This window comes from Triturus cristatus, chromosome 4_1 (genome assembly GCF_964204655.1).
Source record: "Triturus cristatus chromosome 4_1, aTriCri1.1, whole genome shotgun sequence".
Lineage (NCBI taxonomy): Eukaryota > Metazoa > Chordata > Amphibia > Caudata > Salamandridae > Triturus > Triturus cristatus.
In genome coordinates, this window is record NC_140585.1 from 1,347,059,801 (window position 1) to 1,347,071,833 (window position 12,033).

Here is a 12,033-nt window from a genome sequence, read left to right on the forward strand (position 1 = left end):
CTTAAACAAAGGTGTTCCTTTCTAGAGTAATAATGTAAAGTAGAAACACATTCTGACGGATCACAGGCCCTTTCTCAAAGGTTAAATGCATTACACTACAATAGTTGCCAAAGGAAAGTGCTGCCAGACATTGTAATATGTGGGAAGTTTCGGTGGGTGTCAAGTGAAAAGTACTGGCGAGCACGACTGCGCTTACGCAATATGGTGCCTCTTCCTAAGACCCTGCTAGCTGGTAACGGCTTCACGGTCCGTCTATACAGGTATTTTAATTCTATGTTGCGAAAATAGGATTCATGTATGGCAGGATAATCCTCCCTGCTATGCCTCCTGCCTACGTAAGAGTCAAGGTTCTGCACTATCGTCAGTACTCAGAAGCCCTGAATACAAACCCTTCTCATCCACTCTCCCGACGTAACAAATGAGATATAATGCCACCTTCTGAAAGTTTGTCAACATTTGTGGCTTGAAACCTGTTATGTTATAAAAAAAAAACACAAAAGCAACACGCCGCATTACAATTGCACCACTGTTTCTGCCGTATATCCAATTAGAAGAGATTGGGAATATTGCCTTGGGTGTACACCCATGGAACCAAATGATATTTTGCAAAAATGGCCATCATTAATATTCGGCTGTTATCACTACCCTTAAACCTAAGAATGTTCATGCACTACTAAGCTAACCACGGTCTTCGTTCCACAAAATGCGCAACTGCTCCTCAGCTTCTGGGCCAGACAGGAGAGCAGCCAAAGAATGTAAGGACAGAAGGTGACATGGCACCTCCGTCCTGTTTTATATCAATGTATAAAAGCAAAACGCATTCAATGATTACATTTGTAGACCCCGGTTTTACAAGCAGTGTTTGCGGTAGGGTGACCAACCTACTGTAAATTTCATGGACCGACCGTAATTTGGACCTCACGTCTGTTGTCCGTGAGGATCCTTTTAACGGACGCCTTTTGTCCGTAATTTTGGGCCTTGCAGGGGAACAGAGCTGTTCCCCTGCGAGAGGCCGCTGCTCCCTGCTGGGGTGCCTCGCACTCATCGTAGGAGCATAAGAGCAGCCCCACCTGCCCATTGTCATTCTGCCTGCGGCTGATTGCCACATACAGAATGACAATGGACCAGTTTAGGCTCTTCCAGCATGTGGTGGCCTCCGTCTAGGGTGCACGTCTGTTCTCTCGATTTCTCTTCTTCAGTCTCAAAACTTCACATTCTCAAATACCCCTTTCAGGCCCATTTAAGGCCTTTCCATCAGGTTTCTTTTCAGTTTAGTGGTAACAGCTGCAAAAGGTAGGTCAAAATACTTGGAGTGTTCAAAGTGCTGGAAATTGTTCAAATGAAGGTTCGAGACATGTTCTTTAAAGTGCCACAGCACTCGTGATGTGAGATAATCGGACACACTGGTCCCGCAGTGAAGGATTTGGACACAAAAAACAGATGAACATTGCACAAAACCTCATGCGGTTCCCTATGCCACTTGCATACATCACCCTCTATATTGCAGCAGGTGTGGGATTAGTTCATGACTTAGACTTTTGAGGGTGTCGAAGCTAGTCCTTGACATAGTGCCAGGCCAATGTGAAAAATGCTGCCAGCTAGCTGAGCCGATATGTAGAGAGATTTTTAGGTTCCGTGCTGGGGATGCACCAGTCATCTGTTTCTTGAGTTGACAGGTAGTGCTTCCAGGCAGATTTGTTGTAGACAGGAAGGTGTTCCCCTGAGCCCATCGACAGTGCCTTAAGATAAATGACGTTACAACAAACAAATGATGGACGGAATGCTGACAATGCATACATTCTCCCCCAGTCAAGAGATCTGGGTTAAATCCATCATTCTTTTGCCCACTACACCACCCCAGTTTAGACATGGCCATATGCAAATCAGTCTTGACCCAGTGCCTCATGGGAACAGTCCAGCCCGAACTGCCAAGCCATGTCTTCCCTGGACCGGAATCAAGCATCCTAGGACCGGTTTCTGGCTATCAGCCGTCATCAGCCAGGATAGCTTGACTCCAGTGGCGTAGTGAGCACGGGTCCCACGTCTGGGAATACCCATCCCACTTAGACGTGGGACCCGTGCTCACTACACCACTGGAGTCAAGCTATCCTGGCTGATGACGGCTGATAGCCAGAAACCGGTCCTAGGATGCTTGATTCCGGTCCAGGGAAGACATGGCTTGGCAGTTCGGGCTGGACTGTTCCCATGAGGCACAGGGGAAAGACTGATTTGCATATGGCCATGTCTAAACTGGGGTGGCGTAGTGGGCAAAAGAACGATGGATTTAACCCAGATCTCTTGACTGGGGGAGAATGTCTGCATTGTCAGCATTCCGTCCATCATTTGTTTGTTGTAACGCTTTCGCCCTAAGTGGGATGGGTATTCCCAGACGTGGGACCCGTGCTCACTACACCACTGGAGTCAAGCTATCCTGGCTGATGACGGCTGATAGCCAGAAACCGGACCTAGGATGCTTGATTCCGGTCCAGGGAAGACATGGCTTGGCAGTTCGGGCTGGACTGTTCCCATGAGGCACAGGGGCAAGACTGATTTGCATATGGCCATGTCTAAACTGGGGTGGCGTAGTGGGCAAAAGAACGATGGATTTAACCCAGATTTCTTGACTGGGGGAGAATGTCTGCATTGTCAGCATTCCGTCCATCATTTGTTTGTTGTAACGCTTTTCGCCCTAAGTGGGATGGTGTGGCGGTGGGTCAGGGACAGGCGGGACACGTATGCGTTGTAAACGAGGCTTTATTGCAATATAACGTTTCCGTAATCGACTTGTCAGTCTCTCTCTTGGCCACACCGCAGGATCCGTGGTTGCTCTATGTAGGAGGACTTCCAGGAGGGCTGGGGTCTGGGGTCTTTCCGTCTCCGGTAGCCTCTTGGGGATGGTCCCGTGGTTCTTCCCCGATTGCTCCGGCCCAGAAGGGAAGAGACAAGAGGACAAGTATCAGATTACTGGGTCTATTACGTATTAATACCTAGGACCGGGACCGGGGAGTGAGGATACACCCTAGTGAGTGCTCGTGACTAACTATACGTCGGGAGGTGTAGTGCAGCAATACGCATGAGGACAGGGAAACAGGGGATTATTCCCGACACTGGGCACAGTTTACGGAGGTTGATTTTCCCCTCTCGCCAACCACCCCGCTACGCGGTTCCGTACCTGTCCTAGCCACGCTCCTCCCCTGGGAACGTGGCTGGGCGATTCGCGGTGTACTGGGCCTCCAGGCCGACTCTCCCTCTCCTCTCGCCGTCCTCTATCGTCCACCTCGCACTCCTCCGTCGCCTCCCGCTCTTCTCCTCCACTTGCTTCTCTCCTGCTCCGCTCTGCTACCTCACTCGAACCACCTCTGCTCCACTCGTAAACTCCACTCCTCCAGGAAACGCCGTCCGTCCGTTCTGTGATTCTTCCGCCTTTTGACGTCCCTGCGTCACTCGGGGGTGTGTCTCTTGATCCGTCCGAGCTTTTCTTAAAGGGCTCCGCTTCGTCCCAGCTCCTTCTCTCGCTTTCCGTTTCTGACCTCCACTCGTTCTGCTGTGAGGGGAGAAAAGGGGGTGAGACCGGCATGTGTGTCCACCATTCGGTGAGTCCCTTGGGGTCCGTCTGTCCCACACCGTCACACTCCTCCCCCCTTGGCTGCTCCCGATCGGGGAGAGGAAAGGATCTGGATAAGAAGTCCGCGTTACAGTTCTCGCTCCCCCTTTTGTGTTGCACCTCGAAAGCGAAGGGCTGTAGTGATAAGAACCATCTGAGGACCCGGGGATTTTGCCCTTTATTTTTATACATCCACTTTAGGGGAGCGTGATCAGTGTATAGCGTAAAGGGCCTGCCTTCGAGATAATACCTGAGCTTTTCTACTGCCCATTTAATAGCCAGGCACTCACGTTCAATGGTGGGGTATTTGGCCTCCCTGGGAAATAGTTTCCGACTTACATACAGAATGGGATGTTCGAAGCCGTCCATCCCCACCTGTGACAATACCACCCCTATCCCTGTCTCTGAGGCGTCTGTGGCGACCAGGAATGGTTTACTAAAGTCGGGAGAGATTAATACCGGATGGGTGGTGATCAGGGATTTTAGGGTCCTAAAGGCTTGTAGGGCCTCCTCCGAGGGGTTTTTTAACCTGCAGGTAGGGTGTTCTTTGCGTAGGAGGTCCGTTAAGGGAGAGGCCACTTCCGCAAACTGAGGTATAAACCTCCTATAATACCCTATAAGTCCCAAGAACCCCCGTAGGTGCTTTTTAGTAGTAGGGAAGGGTGTCTCTTCGATGGCTTTGATCTTCTCCCTCTGAGGGGCTATGACCCCGTCTCCCAAGACATACCCGAGGTATTTAACCCTAAAAAATGCGGCTTTTGATTTTTTTGCATTTATATGTAGTCCTGCATTGAGGATGATAGTCAGATGTTGTAGGTGCTCCTGCCATGATGAGCTGTATACTACGATGTCATCCAGGTACGCCGAACTAAATGACGAATATGATTGGAGGACGGTATTCATCAACCGTTGAAACGTCGCCGGAGCACCATGGAGTCCGAACGGCAGGACGGTGAACTCGAACGATCCTTGATCGGTAGAGAAGGCCGTCTTCTTCCGGTCCACTTCTCTTAAGGGCACTTGCCAGTACCCTTTTGTTAGGTCTAACGTGGTGATGTAACAGGAATCGCCGATCTTTTCTATAAGGTCATCCACCCTGGGGATCGGGTATGCATCAAAGGTTGAGATTTCGTTTAATGCGCGGAAGTCCATACAGAAGCGCGTGGATCCATCCGGCTTTGGTATCATCACTATAGGGGACCTCCAGTCGCTTGTGGCGGGTTGGATCTCTCCCAAGCGCAACATGTCTTCCACTTATCGCTGAATCGCCTCCCTCCGGGCTGCCGGTACCCTGTAGGACTTCTGTCGGACGATCTTGCCGGGCGCCGTCTGGATCCCATGTTCAGCCAGCCGGGTCCGACCGGGTAAATCCGAAAATATGGGGTGGAAGGGTTTTAACACTGCCTGGAGTTCTTGTCTCTGATCTTCTTTGAGCTCGGGGTTCACCACCAACTCGTCTATCTTAGTGGTTGGGGTTTCCTGGCTGGGGATCACGAAGTGGGCCGCCCGTGGAGCCGGTCCAAGCCACTTCTTCAGCAGATTGATGTGGTAACACTGCGCCTTCCCGGGCGTCATTTGTAGTTTGTAGTTTGTATCCTCTACGGCTTCCCGCACCAGGAACGGACCTTGCCATTCGCTCCTGAATTTGCTGGCGGAGGAGGGAAGCAGTACCAGCGCCCAATCCCCGGGCTGTAGTCGTCTCAACTTCGTGCCTTTGTCGTATTGTTTTTTTTGTCTTCCTTGGCTTCTTTCCAGACTGGAATAGGCGAGATCTCTTAGTTTGCTAATTTTGGACTTTAATTGCGCCGTATATTCGAGAAGGCTGCAGTGATCCTGGCGCTCTTCTGATTCCCAGGCGTCTTTCGTCATCTCCAGGAGGGATCTTGGTTGTCTCCCATATAATAACTCAAAGGAGGAACACCCCAAGCTGCTCTGTACTTGGGACCGAAGCACATATAAAGCAAGGGGGAGCAATCTGTCCCATTCCCGTCCTTCCACCGTTAACATCTTCTTCAGGGTACTTTTTAGGGTTCTATTGTACCTTTCCACGAGTCCGTCGGTCTGTGGATGGTAGACTGACGTGTGCAGCTGCTTGATGTCTAAGACGCTACAGACTTCTTTCATTAGCCGTGACATAAAGGGAGTCCCTTGGTCGGTCACGACCTCCTTGGGGAAACCTACTCGGGAGAATAATTCGACTACCTTTTCTACCAGGTTTTTTGTAGTTGGGGCTCGGAGCGGGAAGGCCTCTATAAAGCGAGTGGCGTAGTCCACTATCACTAGGGCATGTAGGTGTCCTTTGCTGGTCCGTGGCAGGGGCCCCATCAGGTCCATCCCTATCCTTTCAAATGGTACCCCTATGATCGGCATGGGGCGCAAGGGGGCCGGAGGAGGTTTATATGTGCTTTTCCTTTGACACGTCTCACAGGTTTTACAAAAGTTCTCGATGTCTTTATAAATCCCTGGCCAATAGAAACATCTTAATATGCTGTGGGAAGTTTTCTCCTTGCCGGCATGCCCTGCGGTGAGGTGGGTATGAGAAAAAAACAAGACCTGCTCTCGGAAGGGTTGTGGGACCAACAACTGCAGAGGTGCTCCTTTCCCGCTCTCCCTGTATAATAGGTCATTCTGAATCCTGAATTTGGGGTATCCCCCCTCCCCTTGGTTCTGATTCTGTTGGGCTTGGTCCCACGCATTGAATAAGGATCTATCATTGGCTTGGGCAAATCGAAAGCTGCGGTCTAACACCCAAGGTTCCGGGCTGACTAAGGCACTGGTTGGTTCTACCCTCCCGGGCCGGTGTTCTTTTAATTCCTTTCTAAAGAGCAACAAAAAGCTAGGGTTGTCTACCCCTAATATTACTTCCTCGGGGAGCGTATCCACTACTCCTACTCTGACGTTTTGAGGGGGTTGGTTGAGGGGAGTTATGGGGACCACGGCAAGGGGGTAGGGCCTTACGTCCCCATGTATACATCTGATGTGAACTACCTGGCCTGTTAGGTATTGGTGTGGCCTCACAAGGGTCTTTCTCACCACCGACTGCCTACACCCTGAATCCAACAGTGCTTTGACTAGTGCTCCATTCATCCTTACATTTACATAGTAGGAGGAACCCAGTTCGGCCGAATATAAGACGGTCTTTGGTAGAAAACCGATGTCCATAGGTTCTTCACTCCTTCGCCGAGGGCACAGACGGGCAATATGCCCCCATTCCCCGCAGTCATAGCATTGTGGTCCTTTGATAGGGGTGACATCCATCCGTACCGGTTTGGTTCTTACCAATTCAGGGAGGACCTTGCCTTTTTTCTCGGTCCGCACCATAGGGGCCTTTTTTTCCACTTTATCATGGTCTCCGACCCCATAGCGCGGTTGAGCCCTCCCATATTGTGTCGCCATCTCTATTGTCTGGGCCACTGACAGGTTAGAATGTTGCTTTAACCATCTTTGTGTTCCGTAAGGCACTGCTTCCATGAACTGTTCTAAATATATACAGTCCATGATTTCCTCCTTGGTACGGCTCTCAGGTTTAAGCCATTTATCGGCGGCCATTTTTAGGCGGAAGAATAAAGTCTTCGGGTTTTCCCCTGCCGCCCCTCTCTCTTTGCGGAAACGGACTCGATAGGCTTCGGCGTCGAGTCCCAAGTGTTCTAGTATAACTTCCTTGATGACGGAGTAAGGAGTGACCCCGGATGGGTTGGCTATCTGATAAGCGGCCTGGGCTTCCGCCGATAACAGGGGGGCTAAAAAGAAGGGCCACTTCTCCTCTGGCCAACCACATGCCCTGGCTGCCCGTTCAAAATTGGTCATGAAGGCATCCGGGTCTTCTCCTGTCATGTACTTTTGCAAGGCCATGCCAGTAGGGTGGGGCACATGACGCACGGCCGGTACCGGCATCACGGGATCTGTGGGTGTTTTCTGAAGAGCAGCTAGCTGAGCGGTCATTGCGTTTTGAAAGGATTCCCTATCGGCTTGTGCTGACGTCATTTGTCGTTCCACCGCCCATTCCAGTTTTTCCTGTCCCTGAATTAGAGTTTGTATAAGGGCCTCCATCTCGTTACCGACGGAGTCAGCTGGAGATCCCACTTCTGACACCAGTTGTGGCGGTGGGTCAGGGACAGGCGGGACACGTATGCGTTGTAAACGAGGCTTTATTGCAATATAACGTTTCCGTAATCGACTTGTCAGTCTCTCTCTTGGCCACACCGCAGGATCCGTGGTTGCTCTATGTAGGAGGACTTCCAGGAGGGCTGGGGTCTGGGGTCTTTCCGTCTCCGGTAGCCTCTTGGGGATAGTCCCGTGGTTCTTCCCCAATTGCTCCGGCCCAGAAGGGAAGAGACAAGAGGACAAGTATCAGATTACTGGGTCTATTACGTATTAATACCTAGGACCGGGACCGGGGAGTGAGGATACACCCTAGTGAGTGCTCGTGACTAACTATACGTCGGGAGGTGTAGTGCAGCAATACGCATGAGGATAGGGAAACAGGGGATTATTCCCGACACTGGGCACAGTTTATGGAGGTTGATTTTCCCCTCTCGCCAACCACCCCGCTACGCGGTTCCGTACCTGTCCTAGCCACACTCCTCCTCTGGGAACGTGGCTGGGCGATTCGCGGTGTACTGGGCCTCCGGGCCGACTCTCCCTCTCCTCTCGCCGTCCTCTATCGTCCACCTCGCACTCCTCCGTCGCCTCCCGCTCTTCTCCTCCACTTGCTTCTCTCCTGCTCCGCTCTGCTACCTCACTCGAACCACCTCTGCTCCACTCGTAAACTCCACTCCTCCAGGAAACGCCGTCCGTCCGTTCTGTGATTCTTCTGCCTTTTGACGTCCCTGCGTCACTCGGGGGTGTGTCTCTTGATCCGTCCGAGCTTTTCTTAAAGGGCTCCGCTTCGTCCCAGCTCCTTCTCTCGCTTTCCGTTTCTGACCTCCACTCGTTCTGCTGTGAGGGGAGAAAAGGGGGTCAGACCGGCATGTGTGTCCACCATTCGGTGAGTCCCTTGGGGTCCGTCTGTCCCGCACCATCACAGATGGGTATTCCCAGAAGTGGGACCCGTGCTCACTACACCACTGGAGTCAAGCTATCCTGGCTGATGACGGCTGATAGCCAGAAACCGGTCCTAGGATGCTTGATTCCGGTCCAGGGAAGACATGGCTTGGCAGTTCGGGCTGGACTGTTCCCATGAGGCACAGGGGCAAGACTGATTTGCATATGGCCATGTCTAAACTGGGGTGGCGTAGTGGGCAAAAGAACGATGGATTTAACCCAGATCTCTTGACTGGGGGAGAATGTCTGCATTGTCAGCATTCCGTCCATCATTTGTTTGTTGTAACGCTTTTCGCCCTAAGTGGGATGGGTATTCCCAGACGTGGGACCCGTGCTCACTACACCACTGGAGTCAAGCTATCCTGGCTGATGACGGCTGATAGCCAGAAACCGGTCCTAGGATGCTTGATTCCGGTCCAGGGAAGACATGGCTTGGCAGTTCGGGCTGGACTGTTCCCATGAGGCACAGGGGCAAGACTGATTTGCATATGGCCATGTCTAAACTGGGGTGGCGTAGTGGGCAAAAGAAAGATGGATTTAACCCAGATCTCTTGACTGGGGGAGAATGTCTGCATTGTCAGCATTCCGTCCATCATTTGTTTGTTGTAACGCTTTTCGCCCTAAGTGGGATGGGTATTCCCAGACGTGGGACCCGTGCTCACTACACCACTGGAGTCAAGCTATCCTGGCTGATGACGGCTGATAGCCAGAAACCGGTCCTAGGATGCTTGATTCCGGTCCAGGGAAGACATGGCTTGGCAGTTCGGGCTGGACTGTTCCCATGAGGCACAGGGGCAAGACTGATTTGCATATGGCCATGTCTAAACTGGGGTGGCGTAGTGGGCAAAAGAACGATGGATTTAACCCAGATCTCTTAACTGGGGGAGAATGTCTGCATTGTCAGCATTCCGTCCATCATTTGTTTGTTGTAACGCTTTTCGCCCTAAGTGGGATGGGTATTCCCAGACGTGGGACCCGTGCTCACTACACCACTGGAGTCAAGCTATCCTGGCTGATGACGGCTGATAGCCAGAAACCGGTCCTAGGATGCTTGATTCCGGTCCAGGGAAGACATGGCTTGGCAGTTCGGGCTGGACTGTTCCCATGAGGCACAGGGGCAAGACTGATTTGCATATGGCCATGTCTAAACTGGGGTGGCGTAGTGGGCAAAAGAACGATGGATTTAACCCAGATCTCTTGACTGGGGGAGAATGTCTGCATTGTCAGCATTCCGTCCATCATTTGTTTGTTGTAACGCTTTTCGCCCTAAGTGGGATGGGTATTCCCAGACGTGGGACCCGTGCTCACTACACCACTGGAGTCAAGCTATCCTGGCTGATGACGGCTGATAGCCAGAAACCGGTCCTAGGATGCTTGATTCCGGTCCAGGGAAGACATGGCTTGGCAGTTCGGGCTGGACTGTTCCCATGAGGCACAGGGGCAAGACTGATTTGCATATGGCCATGTCTAAACTGGGGTGGCGTAGTGGGCAAAAGAACGATGGATTTAACCCAGATCTCTTGACTGGGGGAGAATGTCTGCATTGTCAGCATTCCGTCCATCATTTGTTTGTTGTAACGCTTTTCGCCCTAAGTGGGATGGGTATTCCCAGACGTGGGACCCGTGCTCACTACACCACTGGAGTCAAGCTATCCTGGCTGATGACGGCTGATAGCCAGAAACCGGTCCTAGGATGCTTGATTCCGGTCCAGGGAAGACATGGCTTGGCAGTTCGGGCTGGACTGTTCCCATGAGGCACAGGGGCAAGACTGATTTGCATATGGCCATGTCTAAACTGGGGTGGCGTAGTGGGCAAAAGAACGATGGATTTAACCCAGATCTCTTGACTGGGGGAGAATGTCTGCATTGTCAGCATTCCGTCCATCATTTGTTTGTTGTAACGCTTTTCGCCCTAAGTGGGATGGGTATTCCCAGACGTGGGACCCGTGCTCACTACACCACTGGAGTCAAGCTATCCTGGCTGATGACGGCTGATAGCCAGAAACCGGTCCTAGGATGCTTGATTCCGGTCCAGGGAAGACATGGCTTGGCAGTTCGGGCTGGACTGTTCCCATGAGGCACAGGGGCAAGACTGATTTGCATATGGCCATGTCTAAACTGGGGTGGCGTAGTGGGCAAAAGAACGATGGATTTAACCCAGATCTCTTGACTGGGGGAGAATGTCTGCATTGTCAGCATTCCGTCCATCATTTGTTTGTTGTAACGCTTTAAGATAAATGACTGCATCAGTTCCAAAGCCCTCCATGGAGCACAGCTGCAGATCACCCGGGAAGTACTTGGCATAGAGTCTAGAAACAGGAAGACCATATCCAAAACCAGCCAGAGGTGTTTCACCTACACCTAGCTGTTGCATGGATGCAGTAGAATACATATAGCTGAAAAGCCTTTCAATCTTAAATAGTGGGACACCACCTCCTCTGTCACTCATCTTAATAGCGACATCTTCGCCGCCCGGAGCCAGCATCCCCTTGATGGAATATAGAATTTATCACACAGCATCTTCGACATTTCATAGGCATCTCTCACTACGTCAGTCACATCACAGTTCGGATCGATGCTTCCAATGTGTTTAGGATGTGCAGGGTTCGTCGTTGCATCAAAAATCAAAGTGTCCTGGTTGATCAGCATGCGGATAGAGATGCGGCTCAGGTAAAAGCAGTCCGTAAAGAATGGCACATTCTGAATTGTCACTGGGTCGACGCCGAAGGCTTCCCTGTACTCAATGACCCCCTGGGCCATAGTTGGGACCACATCATTGTGCCAGTTCCTGATGGTGATGAGGGCGTTTGCGAACTGTTCAAGGGTGCTCTGGTCCTCTAGACTCTTATGAAGAAACTCCAGGATGTGCAACAAACTCTGAACATACCAGCTCTGCACCAGCTGAACGGAAGGGGTTCCCAGCAGTCGATCTGGTAGCAAGTTAATCTCTTTCATGATGTTGGTGAGGCGCACTGGCAGCTTCTGGCGCAGGAAGGCAAAGGAGGTTTTTTTCACAGGCATTGCCAGACATGAAGTCTAGGAATTGCTTCATGGAGAGCGGGGAGGGAGTAAACTTAGAGAAATAGTCAATCTGCTTTGGGGCGCCCTCTGCCCAGCTCGGGGCTAGCATCAGGGTGCGAACCGAGGGCATCCTCATAGTGGGGCTGTCAGAGGAGGACGTGCATGGGCTGCTGCGTGTCTGCTCTCTGCAGCCCTAATTCAGGGCTTGATTTCAGGGTTGTCAGGCTCAACTCTCCCAGCCTGCTATGTCTTCCGGATTTCAATTGAAACTCTATTCGTTCCGCCTCTAGATTTCGGGTTCTTGGGCCCTGGCCTCGTCCAGAGGGTCTCAGTTGACTCTACATCTCTTGCCGAATGAGAGCTAA

General features: G+C 51.6%; 1 pseudogene; it reads right to left on the bottom strand.

The window, feature by feature from the left end:
- Positions 1 to 1,598: 1,598 nt before the first annotated feature.
- On the bottom strand, positions 1,599 to 11,804 carry LOC146856656 (pyruvate dehydrogenase (acetyl-transferring) kinase isozyme 2, mitochondrial-like; annotated as a pseudogene).
- Positions 11,805 to 12,033: the final 229 nt, after the last annotated feature.